General features: G+C 37.7%; 1 protein-coding gene across 2 annotated transcripts in view; it reads right to left on the bottom strand.

Moving 5' to 3' along the window:
• The window catches only part of LOC137259035 (zinc finger homeobox protein 4-like), a 137831-nt gene that overhangs the window by 81168 nt on the left and 39596 nt on the right, over positions 1-17067 (bottom strand). For both annotated transcript variants that reach the window (XM_067796740.1, XM_067796743.1), the window contains exon 3: positions 5391-5523. The gene's annotated coding sequence lies outside the window, so the exon portion shown is untranslated. The remainder of the gene's footprint in view (positions 1-5390; positions 5524-17067) is intronic.

The raw sequence follows: 17067 nt of genomic DNA, 5'->3' as shown, positions 1-17067 counted from the left end.
CTGTGCGTTAAAAGACTATCTACCTTCTAATACAATATTTCCTTCATCATATATTATATACATAACATGATTATCATCCACCCAGAAATAAAAGAAAAAAAAATAATAAAAAAGGAATACTAAGTAAAACATATTATCCATATCTGACTGTAATTAATTAAGACCAAAATACCAGACCAAAACACATAAAATTGTTATCCTGCTCCTGTCAACTAGTAGGTTTCAGGATGGACAAATGTGTCATTATCCCCCATATGTGCATGTGGTGTGACTATTTGCCCTCATTGGTTCTAGAGTGCCATGCCAGTTCTGTTAAATTCTAATTCAGAAAAAATCCCCAAGTCAGTGATATGAGAAAGATGAGTCAAAAATTTCCCATGATTAGCTCAAACACCAGAGCCAATCAATAAGGATTCAATTTTATTTTCTTCCCATTTTGAGCCTGCTTTCCCCTCTTGTTTGATTGAATCAAATACTGAAAACTCATCGTTGTTGCCAGCATATGAATTTCAAATTTGCAGCAGTTACATCAGATAGTGTAAATTTTTTGTCTGGTATCATTGACACTGAATCACAATGCCCCGAAATGAACTCATGCCTCACAAATCTTTTTAATCCATCGTGTTTTCCTGCTAAGAAAGCAAGGGCTTTGTTTTGGAAGAACTGTTAACAGGGCAAATAAAAAGTCCTCATTAAGACGTTCATTTTTCTTGGGTTTGATATGGCTTCACGCTTATCTCAACAGACAGGGTCTAGGAGGGGTCCAGCGAAATTGAAAAGTACTGATTGCCCCCAAAACTTCCCTCAGATGATATGATTATGTTTTTGTCATCTGTCGAGGTGTGGACTCACCTTTAATCATTTCTGTGACATATTACTAGCAACAGGATTTACGGACTCTCAACCTCTTTCCATTTAAGCTCAGTTGAAACACAAATCATGAAAAATTAGAGCAAGCCAATGTCTTAAATTATTTTGGATCGGGTGTGTTCAGTATTATTGTGATCCACAGGACTACCAGCCTTAGACTGCTGCTAATATGACATACTAAATCACACTAAATTAAGCACCACATTTAAGTGAAAGACATACTCTCAGAGCCCTTGGTGAGACTTTAAAGTGGACTTAAATTCCACTGCCCATGTCTCCTTTTCCGTTCACAGCAGCGCATGGACATTTGCTGAGAGCAAAAAGTTGGAATATCATGCGGATTTGTATTTTTTCAAAATGTTCAATAGATAAAGTTAAATGAATTCAATATTAGTTTTTTTAAAAATAATCCTGTGTAGCTAAATATGTCTTAAAATTTTCACAGCATAATAAATGACATAGCATCATACATGTAATGTTTACTCAAGCCTAAACGGATTTTAAAATCAGCCTGAAATCATATGATGAATTTAAAGTCTGAATTTAAACACCGAATTTAAACAATGAAACTTAACATGTACAGATGTATCATTTCACATTGCTAATGCTCCTTTTTAGTAACTGTTAAACATGCTCTGAAAAACAGAAGAAGGTGTTATCCCCTCCTCAGTGACAGATATGCTTCCTTCAGTCACCGGTTCAAATCTGGAAACTAGTTCAGCAAATGGGCTCTCAGTAAACAAAAAACAAACACCATGTAAGAGTTACATCCCTTTGAAATGATGTCACAATGATGTCTTACACCCCAATATATGTCTGACTTAGATTCTTAAAATTGGTATTTTGGATTCTGGATGTTTGTAAACCTGGTGCTCAGCAGTAGCAACCACTTTGAAACAAATCTGTAACTTGTAAACAAACATGGTAACATGATGATAACACACCAAGTTCCAGGAACAAGTGACCAGAATAATGTGCCCTTGTGGTCATACAGAATTGAGCAGCTTTCACTGACAACAACACTGCAATGTTTTCAGTCAGATTAGAGCCACTGTAACAAAGAGGTATTAGCACTAAGTGGATCTTAACTTGCATACAGTAACAGTCTTATGATAGTCAGTCTACATCGGCACATCGGCAACATTAATCAACAAACTTGCTACATATACATTTATGGGAACTATGACAGGAAAGTCAATGCTGGCAAGTTAAATAGCAATTAACATGTATATCATATACTCATGTCCAAATGCACCTAGTATCTTTAAAACATATATTTGGATCATTTGGACTTTCAGTTTCCTAATCATATGAAATGATATATGTATCTGGTGGTATAATATAATTAAAGAACTTGTTTGTCAAAAGACAGGTACTTTATTACCCAGTCATCATTAACTGACACTCAAACTTCAACTGTAATTTGATTTAATTATTTCCACAGAGCTGCACACACCGACAGGTTTCAGTCTTAAAACTATTTCAATGTGCAATCAAATATGATATCATATTGACCTAATTGGTATCAGTATCCTAAAACAAGTAAATATTCCTTGAGGATGTCTGCACTGAAACAAAACAATTTCACTTTCCTCGGGACAGTTAGAAATGTCCAAAGACAGAGTATAGTGTTTAGTTCATTGTGCAAAACAAGCCTTGTCACTAAGGTGACATAATCCCCCGCTGTATATTATCAAACGTAAAGAAATGAAAGTGAATGTCATAGTTTATGATGAAGTAAAATGTCAACAAAAATACTACTCTCAAACTTTCTTGATATCTTGCACTGTAGTTGTTCAAACACAAAAATATTTTGAAGAGTCACTTAGACCTTGACCAATGTATGAAACTCACAAAAAAAAGTCGCCATGACCTTGAAAATTAACTGAAGGTCACCAAAATCAACTGGGCCCTGCGCCTTCCCTAGATAAAGCTCGGTGTAGAATATGAAGAAAATACAGTGAATGGTTCTTGAGATATCTCCCTTACAAGCTTTACATGCAGCTGACCATGCTGAAATCTTCAAAGTGTCGGTGTGACCTTCAAATTAAGTGAAGGTCACCAAAATTAACTGGGCCCTGCACCTTAATTAGATAAAGCTTGGTGTTGAATATGAAGAAAATACAGAGAATCGTTCTTGAGATATCTCACGGACAAGCTAAAGTCTTAAGTCCCCTTGTGACCTTGAGATGAAGGTCAAGGTCACCAAACCTGATTGAGACGTTTCTTTCACTGTGATAAACCTAGATACCAAATATGAAAAAATCTAGTCCGTGGTTCTTAAGATATTCTAATCCGTACATACTATCATACAGAGCCTACTATTATATAAATATGCGGCGGGGGATAATAAATACCAAGCCAAAAACATCTTACCATAGCAGCTAATTGGGAAATCACCCTGTTAACATGTAATAGCATGTAAGATTAAAACATCTGCCAAGATATTGCTAGAGCATGAATATATAGAGAAGAGCACAAATGCTGTCTGTCAGTGTACCGACGACAAACATTAACATAGTCCCTCAATTTTCACCAAGCAGTGATGTGATGTCACACCATGCAACATGATAGTGTAGAGAAAGTTGCGGTGTTACATTCATTCACCTACCCCATGAGCCGATCTGAGATATACTGGAACAATAGTCACCCCTGGTCATCATGCAAGACAGTTGACGATTTGATTCCGTTTGTGGTAGGCCTTATCATGTCTGATCTGACTGGGTTACAGCATGTCCTTCACTGACTTCTATTTTACAACAGTTCTTGGGACATAGGGTAGCCTAGTGGTTAAAGCAGTCACTCATCACACTGACGACATGGGTTCGATACCCAACATGAGTACAATGTGTGAAGTCCATTATAGTGTGCCCTGCTGTGATATTGTTCAAATATTGGTCAAAGTGCCGTCAAAGTTACTCACAGCAGGGTTTGATGCATAGTAAACAGAAAACAATACCAGACACAGCAGCAGGCTTTGCAATCAACATATTGCTAATTGCTACATTCACTGTGTTTCTTTGAAGCATGAAATATTTTATTAATATGTACAATAACATTTTTTAACCCTGTTAATGTTAGCATACAAACAGTCTTTGTTTACATGAAACATACAAATATGATGTCACGTGGCAACTTAGCTATAGTAAACTCAGTATTTCCAAATGATTGATATAGGGTACATTGTTTCTTCTGATGGCGGGGCTTAACATACATGTACCCTACACTTACTAAAGAAAAATAGTAGTGTGAATTGCATGACCATGTTTATTGTGCAACAATTAACCCAATCATATGTGTGACAAAAAATAGTGCCACAATGCTGTAGCTGAACTGGATGTCCTGCCAATTACGTATACAGTTTTCAAAAAGTGATGAGAGGTAACCAAAGTTCTTTTCAAAGATACTGAAATATTTTCTGGAAGCATACTACACTGAAATAAAAATGTCAAAGATTTGTTAGTTGATTAAGTCGAAAAGACAAAATTTAGAAAACTCAAGAAGACAAAATCATAAATATGCAATGCAACAGCAAAATATCCTTCATGAATGTGTCTATATGTCATGATCACAAGTTTTGGTGTGTATATAGGAAAGAGGAAGAAGAAGAATGAAAGGTTTTAAGGGTTCTGCTCCTGAAAGGAGCACAACCACCAATTTCAGTCAAAGTCAAACTTGTTGTCATGGAAAAGCCAATATATTTTAATCAGAATAAATAATTACCAACAAGGCACCAGTGCACCACCACATCTATCTATGTGCCAAGTTTGGTGAAAAAACATTGAATGGTTTTAGAGCTCTGCTCCACACAAGAGCAAAACCACCAATTTCCGTCGAAGTCAAACTTGCTGCCATGGAAATGCCAAAAGTATTTTATTCAGAATTCCAAACTATCAAAGGGCACCAGTACACCCCTAGACCAATATATGTGTCAAGTTTGATGGAGAAATAGCGAACAGTTTGAGAGTTCTGCTCTGGGAAAGAGCACTACCACCAATTTAAGTCAAAGTCAAACTTGTTCCCATGGAAATGCCAAAAATATTACATTCAAAATACCCAAACTACCGAAAGGCACCAGTACACCACACCACCAGATCTATCTATGTGCCAAGTTTGGTGAAGAAATATTAAATACTTTTAACTCCTGCTCCGGAAAAGATAAATGTGCCAGGACGGACGGACGGATGCCTGGAGCGCATTTTAATAACCCCTGCTAAATGCAATAACAAAAATCTGGAGCAAGTGAAACGATTCCCACGAGCACAGGTTGTTCAGGTGGCATAATAGGTGGAAAAGGTGCAGTTTCACCTTCGTTGGTCCAGTGGGCTCTGAGGATGTTCACAGACTGATAAACAAGCAGACTACCAATAAATAATATGGTCACTGCTTGGTAAATAAAAAAAAAAGGAAAAATTATAAAAATTGCAAAAATTTAAAACTGTTAATCTGTTTGTTGCACTAGGCCTTTTTCAGTTTTGTGTAATCTGTTCTCTGAACTACAAAACTAATAATCATCTTACCTGATGCCAATAAATGAGCCTGTTGATAGAAAAACATTGGTGTCATCAGTATCAACAATCAGAGACATCTACTGGGGTGCAAGAAGGGGAGACAACTCCTTAACTTGTTATAGCATGTCGAAGGCCAGCATATCTGTAAAACAAACATTGGATGACCATACTGACACTAACCGTTGATAAAGAACACAACTGAATATCTACCCATGTTGGTAAATCAGTTTCTTCAAGAAAAAAGAATTCATTCTTTGCTGGACCACTGCCTCACAGTTATGGAATTAGGTCTGTTATAACATTTGGTCCATTATCTCATGTGAAGTAAGAAATTTGCAATGGCAGTCAAAACATGCCACAGTCATCTTTAACAACCTATTGTGTACAGATCATTACATAATACAGACAATATCAGCGTTACTGCTAAAAGCAAAACTTTCTTAGTTCTGTCCAAGTAGCAAACAGCATCTCATCATACACCAACCATATACATCCATAAAACTTACTGGACCACATAAAGCTAAGGAGACTGGATGAGTGGCTGAATTATCAATATGAATATGATAAAACAAATCACAACCCATTCAACTTTGATTCATTGTAAAATCAAACGAATACACATTGTACATGTGTATTGTTCTAAAATTGTGTAATCACTTAAACATCTTTTTTTTAAAACATAATTCAACTTCAAACAGTTCCCATACACTGCCAGAAAATTCTTTAACTTGGTACATAAAATAATTCCAACGATCTGAGAAAAGTCCTAGCTTACAAGAATTTATATCATCTTGTGTTTAGCTTTGAAGTCAACATGTTGATCCCGGACAGTCTGTCCAAGCACAACAAACTTACTTCTTTCATAAACAAGCTCACACTGATAAGCAGTAAGTGGGTGGGCTTGTTAAAAGCAAGACATACTACAATCCGAAGATGAAATCGTTTTGTGAAATATTGAATTTGCGATGATTATCAAACAACCTGTCGCTAAATTAGGTTGTAACAGATTATCATGGAGTGCCAGGGCCGACATAGACTGACATTGGCGGTGTGAATGTGTTGCTTTTGCACCTGAGTGCAATTTACCTAGATACAAATGGTCCGATTGCTAGTTTATACTGGGCAACACAATGGCTGGGAGGCTGTGACAGGCTAGGGTTAGCAAATATTGTCACACACTTCTCAAAACAATATCAAAGAGCTGGAGGGAAATCTTCAGCTATGGAGGCAGGAAGATGCACAGGGAACTTTGTTTACTGGCAGGACCCAAGCTTTGGTAGCGACTTAAGAGATTTAATTCTGACTTTGCATAATGTTGACTCCTCACAGGGGTGATAATCCTGTAGAACTTGCTTTATCCCCTCCACACACCCAATCTTAAAATTTAGAAAATTTCTGATAAGGTCTGTAGATGGAGCAGGGACATCTCCTAACCAGGAATGAGTGCCTCTCATCAGTTAATTATCATGAAAACATTCTTTCTGTGGTGTTGTCCATCACTGTGTCTGACCCCACACTGAACTGATCAAGTGGCGTCTGCTCCCCGCTTCAATATGGCGGTTGACCAGCTGGCCGCTGCCTCAGCAGAGATACCTCACAACAAGTGCATCAAGATAAGCTTCTGTGAGGCAGCATGTTTGCTTTTCTTTCCCTCTCACAGAAAACACCAGGAACTGCATCAAGCAGGCATCACGCAGGCAGCAATGCACAACCAGCTCATCTCCTACCGTGACTGGCATCTCCTCCAAAACTTTGGTGGGCCACCAGCCTCAAATTAATTTTCATCATTTCTAAGACTTATGTTCATTTATGTTTTTCTTGTCTCCAGATGAAAAAATCATCTGCTGTTCTCGTATGTTGCAAAGTAACCAATGAAACAGACGAATGTGATGAACGCGTGCCACCAACTCATTGCTCTTGCTCAGTCATCCAGTGGGTCTTCTACTGCTTTTGTTACAATTTAAAACATGCTTTAATTGAAACCATCAATACACAACATTCGCAAATCACAAACATACTGTCACCATAAAAGTGTAGGCAAGTTTTAATGAAATAAATGTCAAGTTATTTCACAGTCCACATGAGTGACTACTTATTCTGGACTTCACAATGCCACTGCTTGCACACAATGTCTTTTTCCATGGGTCTGATCTATGTCCACAAATCCAGCAGTTAGACAACTGGGGATTAAGATTATTCAGCGGTTGCCTGGCTTGGATGCCCTGACTTAACCTGCTGCGACTCAGACAAAGGGCAGTATGCCAGGTGGATGCCACTAACCTGTGGGGGAAGCAAGCCTTTTACACTTAATGTTGCCACATTTAAGGCAGGGAGGAAAAAACAACATTGTGAAAAAGCTTTCAATCCAATTACCCTCAGTTTCTGTCAATTTTGTCCATGATTACCTATTGTCATGCTGAAGTTCTAATTAGTGGAATCAGTTATTATTACGGTTGCAGTCACTACTATCCCGATCTGGTAAAGATTATGCCTACTGGTGCATATGATGTCCATTCTGAGGGTGAAGGTAATGTTATCCATGTGCTGTGATAGTATGATCCACTAAGGTAAGTAACTGGTACAACACATACCAATGGTTGAAAGAGAGAGCAGAGACTCATGGTGCCATCACATGACAGGCAGGGCATGAAGTTTGGTGGTCATCTATCTGGTAACTGATAATACCCAGCTTAAAATAGTCAAGACTAATGATGGTTTTATCACATATCCTAGCATCTTGCTGTGTTTAAAAATGTCTACTCTACTCAGACAAAGTACACTGAATCTGACCTACTTGTCCTTGTTTGATACTTTTAATACTGAGAACCATTTAGGGCAACAATAAGTCCCATGTAATGAAGTCTGTGTGCACACCACAACCAGCCTTCACTCTCAGGCTATATATTCCATGCAATCAGGCCATAGAAGAAGTCAGAGACTCTCATGGCTATCCCTGTAGGGTTTCCAGAACACATCCCTAGTGTTGGGGCAAGTGCTAAATGGACTGGGTGGTCAGGTCCAGAGACTTGACTGGTTGCATGCCAAGGCAGATCTAAGTGCGTAACAGGACAGTAGGTGGTAAGGCATGTACCAGTAGGGTTGGTAAACTAGGGTAGGCAAGTTGTTAAAGCCTCACACCAAAGACCCAGATATGAAACCCCACACGGGTACAGAGACTGAAGCCCATTTCTGGTGTCCTCAACCGTGATGCTGCTGGTATATTGCTAAAACCAAACTCACTGAAATTGTTCCGACATTAAGAAGCACTTTTTCAAAACAGTTGTTCACAGCATTAAGTACCTTTCAAAACAATTGTTTGTAGCATTGTTAGGGCATCAATAAGCGCCAGACAATGGTGATGGCAGTTTTCATGTCAGTGATTGTGTAAGCTTAATGAGGATTTGTACTCCAGTATGCTGATTTTTCAGGATGAGTCAGCCAGGTGTTGACATGTTCCTCTGGATCACCAGGACACACTTTACCTGATGTCTTCAAGACAATCACCTGTGGCAGAGAGATGAGATCACCATCTTCATCTGATGTCTTCAAAAGAATCATCTGTGTCAGAGAGATGAGATCACCAGGACACACTTTACCTGATGTATTCAAGACAATCACCTGTGTCAGAGAGATGAGATCACCATCTTTCTTTGATGTCTTCAAAAGAATCATCTGTGTCAGAGAGGTGAGATCACCAGGACACACGTTACCTGATGTATTCAAGACAATCACTTGTGTCAGAGAAAGGAGATCACCAGGACACACTTTACCTGATGTCTTCAAGACAATCACCTGTGGCAGAGAGATGAGATCACCAGGACACACTTTACCTGATGTCTTCAAGACAATCACCTGTGTCAGAGATGAGACATGACAAGACGCACAGGGACAGCCAGCTGGAACTCTAACAATACAGAACTCTTCAAGTGATGTTTTCACCACTGAACTGAAGAGCATCAAGGTATTGACAATGACATGACACCACTGTACTGGAACAAAACACAATAATTACCTGATGTTTGTGGCAGTCAATCAGACCAGTGACCAGCAAGAGTGGCAGCAATCAACAAGTGAGGCAGTGTGTCAGATTGAGGGGTGTGATACAGGGCATCACACATGATTACTTCACATACCACAGCTTCTCCAGTCTGGCAAAAACTCTTAATGAAAAACAAGTCTGGAAAGGCATTTCCAAGCACCTTTATGGCCCATGAGGCACCATTGGAAGGGAAGTGTTTTTGCCCTAAGAGCTCTTGTGGAAAGACACTACAGGGTAATGTAAACTTTGGGGGGCAATGAAAAAAACCCTGCCCTTATTGAAATGCTGTTATGCAATGAATTACCTTTATGCTGTTACCAGTACACCATAATTTACGAACATGACATTGGCAAGTCCAAACCAAATGGTTATAGTGCTACATAACTTGAAGACATATCTTGACTGTGAAGCTACTTAGGCCAGATGTCAATGAATTGTGTGTTTCAATGTGTTTCCAGCCAGCTAGACTAACGCTTAGTCCCACAATATACAATGTAATTTTAACAGTAACAAATAAACCCATTTGAATTGAAAATGTGCCCCAGTGAGATGAAAGACTCAAAACCTGAAGAAATCTAGACTTGCTTCATTTAGGGCCTAAGCATTGCAGAGAGGGCTTGGCAGTAGGGAAATATTGTGGTTCAGGGACTGTGAGACAGACTACCAGTCAGCAAGTGCCAACAATATTCTAGAGGAGTCCACAACACAATGAACATCCTCTTGGTTAATTATCCAACTGCTTTTCTTCTTTATCACCCAGCAATTACATCGAGGAAATCCAGGGTATCCTGACCATGTCAAATACCTTCACCAGAATGGCCTCCCCACACATCACAACCAAGAAGATAACCTGACAGGCTTAATTATGGCAAATAAGCTTGTTTGGCACTCCATACTTTTGGTTCTGTAGTAAGCATACACCCTGCTGGGACATAGACTTGGCCATTAAAATGCTGTCGTTTGTCAAGAAGCCTGGAGAAAATGGAACATATTTCTAAGATTAACCCCTAGTCTGTGTTTTTTGCAACTCTAGGTTTTCACGTGAAGATCTGGACAGGACATAAAATGTTGCAAAAAGTTTGGGTGTCATATTTCAATGTTTCACTCAGTTCTCTCCATAAACGTATTCCATGGCTGGCGTTAAGTCAGATGTGTCAATATTCTTATGTGAAACATTTGCTAATTGTTCATTCAGCTCAAGTGAATGAGTGAGTTGATGAGTGAGGTTCATACTACCTTAAGGAATGTTGACTTTATGTCACGGTCTGCAGTCTGTGTGCGGTCCATAAGCAAAGACTTATTCAAAGAATTGAAACTATCCTTTCTCTTCCTGAAGATTTGCCTTGAAGATTTCAGTTCTCTCCTTCACCAATTATATTCAGTCTATTAAAACTTGAAAAGGGGTCTGGACCAATGTATAATGGTTTGTTCTCATGCTGGATTATGGACAAGCCAAATGGATAAAGCATTTGCTCGAAACATCAATGTGTTGGGTTCAAATCCCCTCATGGGTGAAAGTAGTCTTTGGCGTCCTGATATTACTGAATATTGCTCAGACTCCCAAGGTTAGCAAAGAAGAACAAATGGCTGATCATTGTAGAACTATCATTTGCTATCCATTTCGTCCACCCAATACCCATTTGTAGCATTGTGGACAGTATTGGCAGCAAGCAACTTCCCTTTGTACACTGAGCCACAAAGGGAAAGAAAATTTACCAACATACTCTTCATTAAAGTGTGGTATCATTAAATGTGAAACATAACCCATTGAAGTTTGGAAAACTTTAATTTCATAGTCATGTGCACAGCCACCATACACTTTCCTTCCACAGAGTCTGGAGGTTCCTTCCCAGCACAGCAACTGTACTCCAGAATAACACTTTTTTTTATATAAAATCACCTGAGTATCACAGAGATCCAAAATTCAAAGACTAAACAAATCTTGTCTACTTCATTTGTTCAATTAATGTTTAATATACAACATTTGAAATAGTTCTTTGAAACTGAAGGAGCTATTTGACATGCGGTGATTGAAGTACTTTGTATAATTTGACCAGTATCTTTGATTTGGAACTATTTCTTTGATTCTTGGCATTTTTTCTCTGAATGTTTCCCTTATTTCTAATGGAGCCGCCGTTTTGATGAGGGAATGTAGAAGCATAAACAAAGGGGGGCAGCAAAAACATCTTATTGCTCTCATCAAAACAGACATCCTCCACAGAATATCCAAATATCTAAAAATATAGACTGAATCAGATTCCACTTGATAAAACAATATGGCTGCCACGTGTCAGGTGACATGACCAATCTGTGTAAACCTACTGAACCACACAACAACATTTGAAATCATTACGTATTGATGCGGCCAAACCTTAAAAAGACGAGACGGATCACTGGGTAAAAAAAGCGTACGTCTTGTTTTTGATAAGATTTCCTGCGTAACGACTTGCAACTCTCTGAGAGCAAGTATATCCATCACTTTGCCGAGCATCTCCTCATCACTGTACCAGCATCAGTAAACATATCAATAGGGCCGGATCAACCTTTCGAATCATCAGTTGTAAATATTTGTGGGTGGGTGCCAAACAAAATATAACTTCATCTCGCTGCCTAGCTTAATTACTCAAACATGTGCCAAATGTTTTATTGCATCTAGATCGGGCTAATTTTTGCTCCCTTAAGATTACCGCCATTTTACATCAGCCGCTTGTCTTTTGACATATACAGCTGTAGAGAGATCAAATTCCATCACTTCCCAATCAAGAATCCCCTTGGGGTAATGCCATGTTTGCCTACTAGTCCAGCCACGGTGTCAGTTTCTCAGATAAAAATAATCACTACTTTTGAATATCATCCCGACTCCGCTTGCTCATGGGACACCTCTCATAAAGCTCCTGAAAAATATTTGTTTGTGAAATTTATTTTCAAAGGATCCCATGCCAAGGATTACTGTTAATAAGCTTCTTTGTACATGTAAATTCTGACCGTCTTATCAAGAGGTAATGTACCTCACATCTGTACAAATAAAATACTTAATCACATTCCGGGACTTTAAGTGTTAATATCTGTGGATGGTTGTCTTTCACTTGAGGGTTACAATGGTACTTCCACACCTCTGCCTTGCCCCTTCCCCCCCCACCTCCCCTCCTCCATGTTGCTGCATGTGCATGTTAGATTAAGCATCTAGCTAAAACAACAGATCTATTGCACACCTACAACGTAACATACATACATCTCGATTCTAGAAGTCTTAGAGATTTAAGATGGCGACAAACCCTTCTTTCTCTCTATGGTTGATCACTTATCCAGAGTTTAGTTTAAAACACATATTTTCTGTTTACTTGATTGTGAAATGTTAACATGTAGATTGCTTCTCCTTTGTGCCATAAAGATATATACAGCTGACGTGAAATGATGCATTCACATATAGCTAATGGACAAAAAGTGAAAGCTCTGAGTCAGTACAATATTATATTACTATTACAAGCATAAATATTACATGCAATATCCCTCATTCCCCCTGAAATGGACTTTTTTAACTCTCTTGTCACCTATGATAATTAGAAGCAACTAACTTAACACTTGTTCTTAAATTATTCATAGATATTCATAAAAAACAGAACTGACATATACTGAGTCTGCTCTAAGTGTGCTAAGACTAATCACCTACAACTATCTTCATACTTATTACTTTCTGACAAGGACCTCTGATGACAAGCAGGATTAATGTATATACTAGAATGTGTTTTTCAGAATAGCTGGTAGCCTAAAGCTAAATGATAATGAGCTGGTTTTTATACAAATGTGCCCTTTCAGCATGTTGGAAATCTAATTAACTTGGGAGCAAAAACACAGCTAAGCGAGAGCCATGACACATGATCGGCAGTCAGCGTCAATCTAATTAACCTACTTTCTTTTTTAACAATATCTACAGTCACCTTTGTAATTAGGATGGGATACAACCAAGCCAATATAATTACGCCACTAAAAAACTTGACACCAGCGTTAATTACAATTCCTAGAAGCATAGAATATTAATATGCAAACACATCTTACATTATGAACGATGTCCCTCTACACCCAAATAGTCTGCAGAACAGCAATTAAAAATAGTATCTGTTTTAAGCTTCATGTTGTGGAACTTCTAAAAAACTTGAAACAGCTCATCTGGGGAATGAGGCTAAATCTGTTAAAATTTGCTAATTCATGTCTGAATGAACAAAATTAAAGTAACTCAGAATTACCCTAAAATCAGTTAATAATTTACTGTTCTTGTCTGTATTTACCATTAATTAGTAAGTGTGAATACAGTTCACTGCTGACTCAGCACTTTCTGTACTACTTCACAGAACAATTGTCAAAAGCTCCACTCAAAAGACACTAGAGTATTAAATACATTGATAACAAAAGTACTTCATCACAAAAAATCCTTCATGAAATTTATGCCTGAATGTCCAAATCTTCAAGGCCTAACAGGTTAAGTGGGCAAGTGCAGCAATGGAGTGTGTTCCATCTTAATGACAGTCTTATGTTGTATTAACATAAATGTAATTTAAACAAGGTTAATTACTGCCCCTGGGCAAGATGTCCCAGCATGCCATCAACAGCAATCCGTGTTCCAAAGAGACAGTCCCCAAATCACTCCCCAGGCCTCTCAAGCTATTCTTTCCCTCTAATTTTTCACTGGCTTCCATCAAGCTTATAATAAATATATACCAGCTTGATGACAATCTATGTTCATGTTATCCTTCTATTCATCTCATCTCACAAAAGACTGGACATGCCTCCGGATGGGTACATGACCTCAAATAGGGGTCACTTCTTCATTCTGACATATCCATTTACGTGTAAATTTCTTTGTCCCACGACACAATATTTTGGGCAGAAAGAAAGGATTGAATTGAGAGAGGTGACAATGGACGGGATCTGAAGCAAACATCACTGGTTGTCACTAACAATGAAGGGTTGTATGTTGTAGATGGTAGCACTGATCAACATGGGACACTGAATCAGGCTACCAAATCAGGAGTCTGTCTTAAGGTGATGAATTCATGATAAAAAAATCATTGTAACTTTTTATCCATTTCATAACAAGAAATCTACTGAATGCAGTTGTGACAAGATACTTGACACTTTCATACATTCTTAAAGTTTAATCATGTCCACTTAACACATATTGATGACAGGCAGAAGCTTTAAAGTAAGAATATAAGCTGGCTATGACAAAACAAGCCCATGCAGAACAAAAATCGTTTAAAACTGCTTACACTCATCCATCAGGTCTCTATAGCACAGACTATATAACCATTATACCACTGTTTGCTACACATGAAACATGTAACACCAATTGTGTTTGTTTGATTGGCCAATTTCTAGGAGGCCATGTGACATGCCAAACTGGCAGTATTTCTTAAATCAGCTGATCTTTTTCCTAATGAGAAGGTTCATGCTGTTCTCAAGACATCAGCATCTCAGTTTGATTAATGTAAAGGGAAGAGAAAAAACAAAAAACTTCGGAAGAAAACTTATCTGAAATTCTTGTGTATTTGTTATAAGATCAAAATAGTTAAAAAAACATTATCTTGAACAGTCCTGTTCAAACTGAGCAATGCGCTAATTATTGAAAGCCGAAAACCAAAGGACAATTAATGTACAGCAAATGGTTCTTTGTCTTCAGAGCAAAGCAAAAACTGCAGGATTCTGAGGTTTTCTATTCAAATATAGAATTTCCTTCTTTATCATCTATAAATTAGGTGTAGTGTTTTTGTAGAAGTTCTCCAGTTTGCCCACACAAAGATATCATATTTGGCCTACGTTGCATGGAAAAGTAATTAAAGCACTAACTCGGAGCAGCCTGGGCAATTTAGAGATGTCTGTCCTGATAACACCTACAAACAAACTTTAGCAAATGTTCCTGAAAAAAATATCAGGATTCAAGTAATATACATTCTTTTCTTTACACGCTTATTCTGGGAACCAAGTTTCAATGTCTTGATGATGTTATTTCTAATTATTCATCAACAAAGAATTTCTTTTCATAACAAAAACCCGTGAAACAAAAATGATTTATAGCAAATTCCAATGATCATGACTGAACATAAATTGTGTTTGGTAAATGCAATAAGAATTACACCCTAACTGACAAGACTAGGTCAACTGATCACTACAAGAAAGTTCGAATTGAATTAAAACAGTTTGATATAACATAACAAGGTTATTACAATGAAAGACTAAACATAACAAGAAACACAAACACCAATGGAAACTTGTGATCCAAGACATTTAACATCCAGAGCTAGTCCACTAAGGAGAAGATTTTGGATGCCAAAGTTCTAGGCAGTAGCAGGTTAAGAGGCGTGACCTTTCCCCTTTCAAGATAAGCAAGGGAGGCGAACGCTGTCTGCTGAAGCCACAGTGCTGCCCCCTACTGGCAAGTGATGCAGCGTCAGTGACACCTCAGAGCTGCAAGGGCAAGGCTTTCATGCATCGTTATCAGTAACAAGATATCCCATATACCACCCCACTGATATGTGATCAGAGCTCTGCTGGAATTACGTACAAAGTTATATGTCATCGTGTTAAAATAACATCAGATTAAGCCTTTAATGAATTCATTTCAAGATGAAATTCCTTTTCCGAAGTAAATGGTGTTAAATGAGGTGTTTTACATTTGCTTTATCTTGGGTTTATGTCTATGGTACCAGTTTTATTAATATTTGATTAGAAAATTTTGTAGATTGTTAAGTAGAAAACTTCATATCAGGAATAAGTTAAAATTATCAAGAAACAACAACACATTCTTTATTAAAAACTCTAAATGTGTCAGTCCCATTCAAAAGAAAACTCATTATATATTGATCTGCATAGTTGGAGACATAAAAACAAATGACTTGCATACAAACTGTGTTACTTACTTCAAAGCTCAACTTGGTGGAAGTACGTTTAATCTATTCAATAATGACAGAAATGGAACGAGTTGAGAACATAGTGTTATAGCATTGGTCATTCTCAGTAATTTGTGAGTGAAATTAGAAACTAATGACTTATGACATTTTACACCTTTGAGCATGCTCATTAATTTAGCACTTTCTTTCATTCTGTGTGAATGTAGAGTGATGTTAGCTCATTAAGCTCAAATACCAGGAGGATCATCTCAGCATTTCTAAATCATTACGCTCTTCACAGAAACTTAATGCCTTCCACATAAACCCATCAGTCCTAATGCAACATTTAGTGTCCTAATTTGAAGCCAACTTGATGTAAGTAATTGAAGTCGTTTTTCTTTGATGCAGAATTTTATACTGAGATTATGCTTATAGAATTTTCTAAATGTTAAATGTAGATTTCCTATTGTGGAAACTATTTCTTACCATCTGCACTATTAATACGGCAAATGCTCATGTATTTGTGTTATGAAATACACTCAGTGTAGTGTTACACAAAAAATGTAGTCATATATCACTATGGAGTATTTGCAATTTCGTCAATTCCTGTGCTTGAATCAGAACTGAAAACTAAAGATGTTTGAAAAAAATAGACTTTTGATTGTAGGCAGCACATTGAGGACTGTGTGGGCTCTATGAGACAAATTACTGTATATATGATGAACAAAAGTACTATATATGATGAACAAAAGAACTATATATG

This window comes from Haliotis asinina, chromosome 12 (genome assembly GCF_037392515.1).
Source record: "Haliotis asinina isolate JCU_RB_2024 chromosome 12, JCU_Hal_asi_v2, whole genome shotgun sequence".
Lineage (NCBI taxonomy): Eukaryota > Metazoa > Mollusca > Gastropoda > Lepetellida > Haliotidae > Haliotis > Haliotis asinina.
The sequence above is the reverse complement of the archived record's forward strand: the minus strand, read 5'-3'. Positions and strand labels throughout refer to the sequence as shown.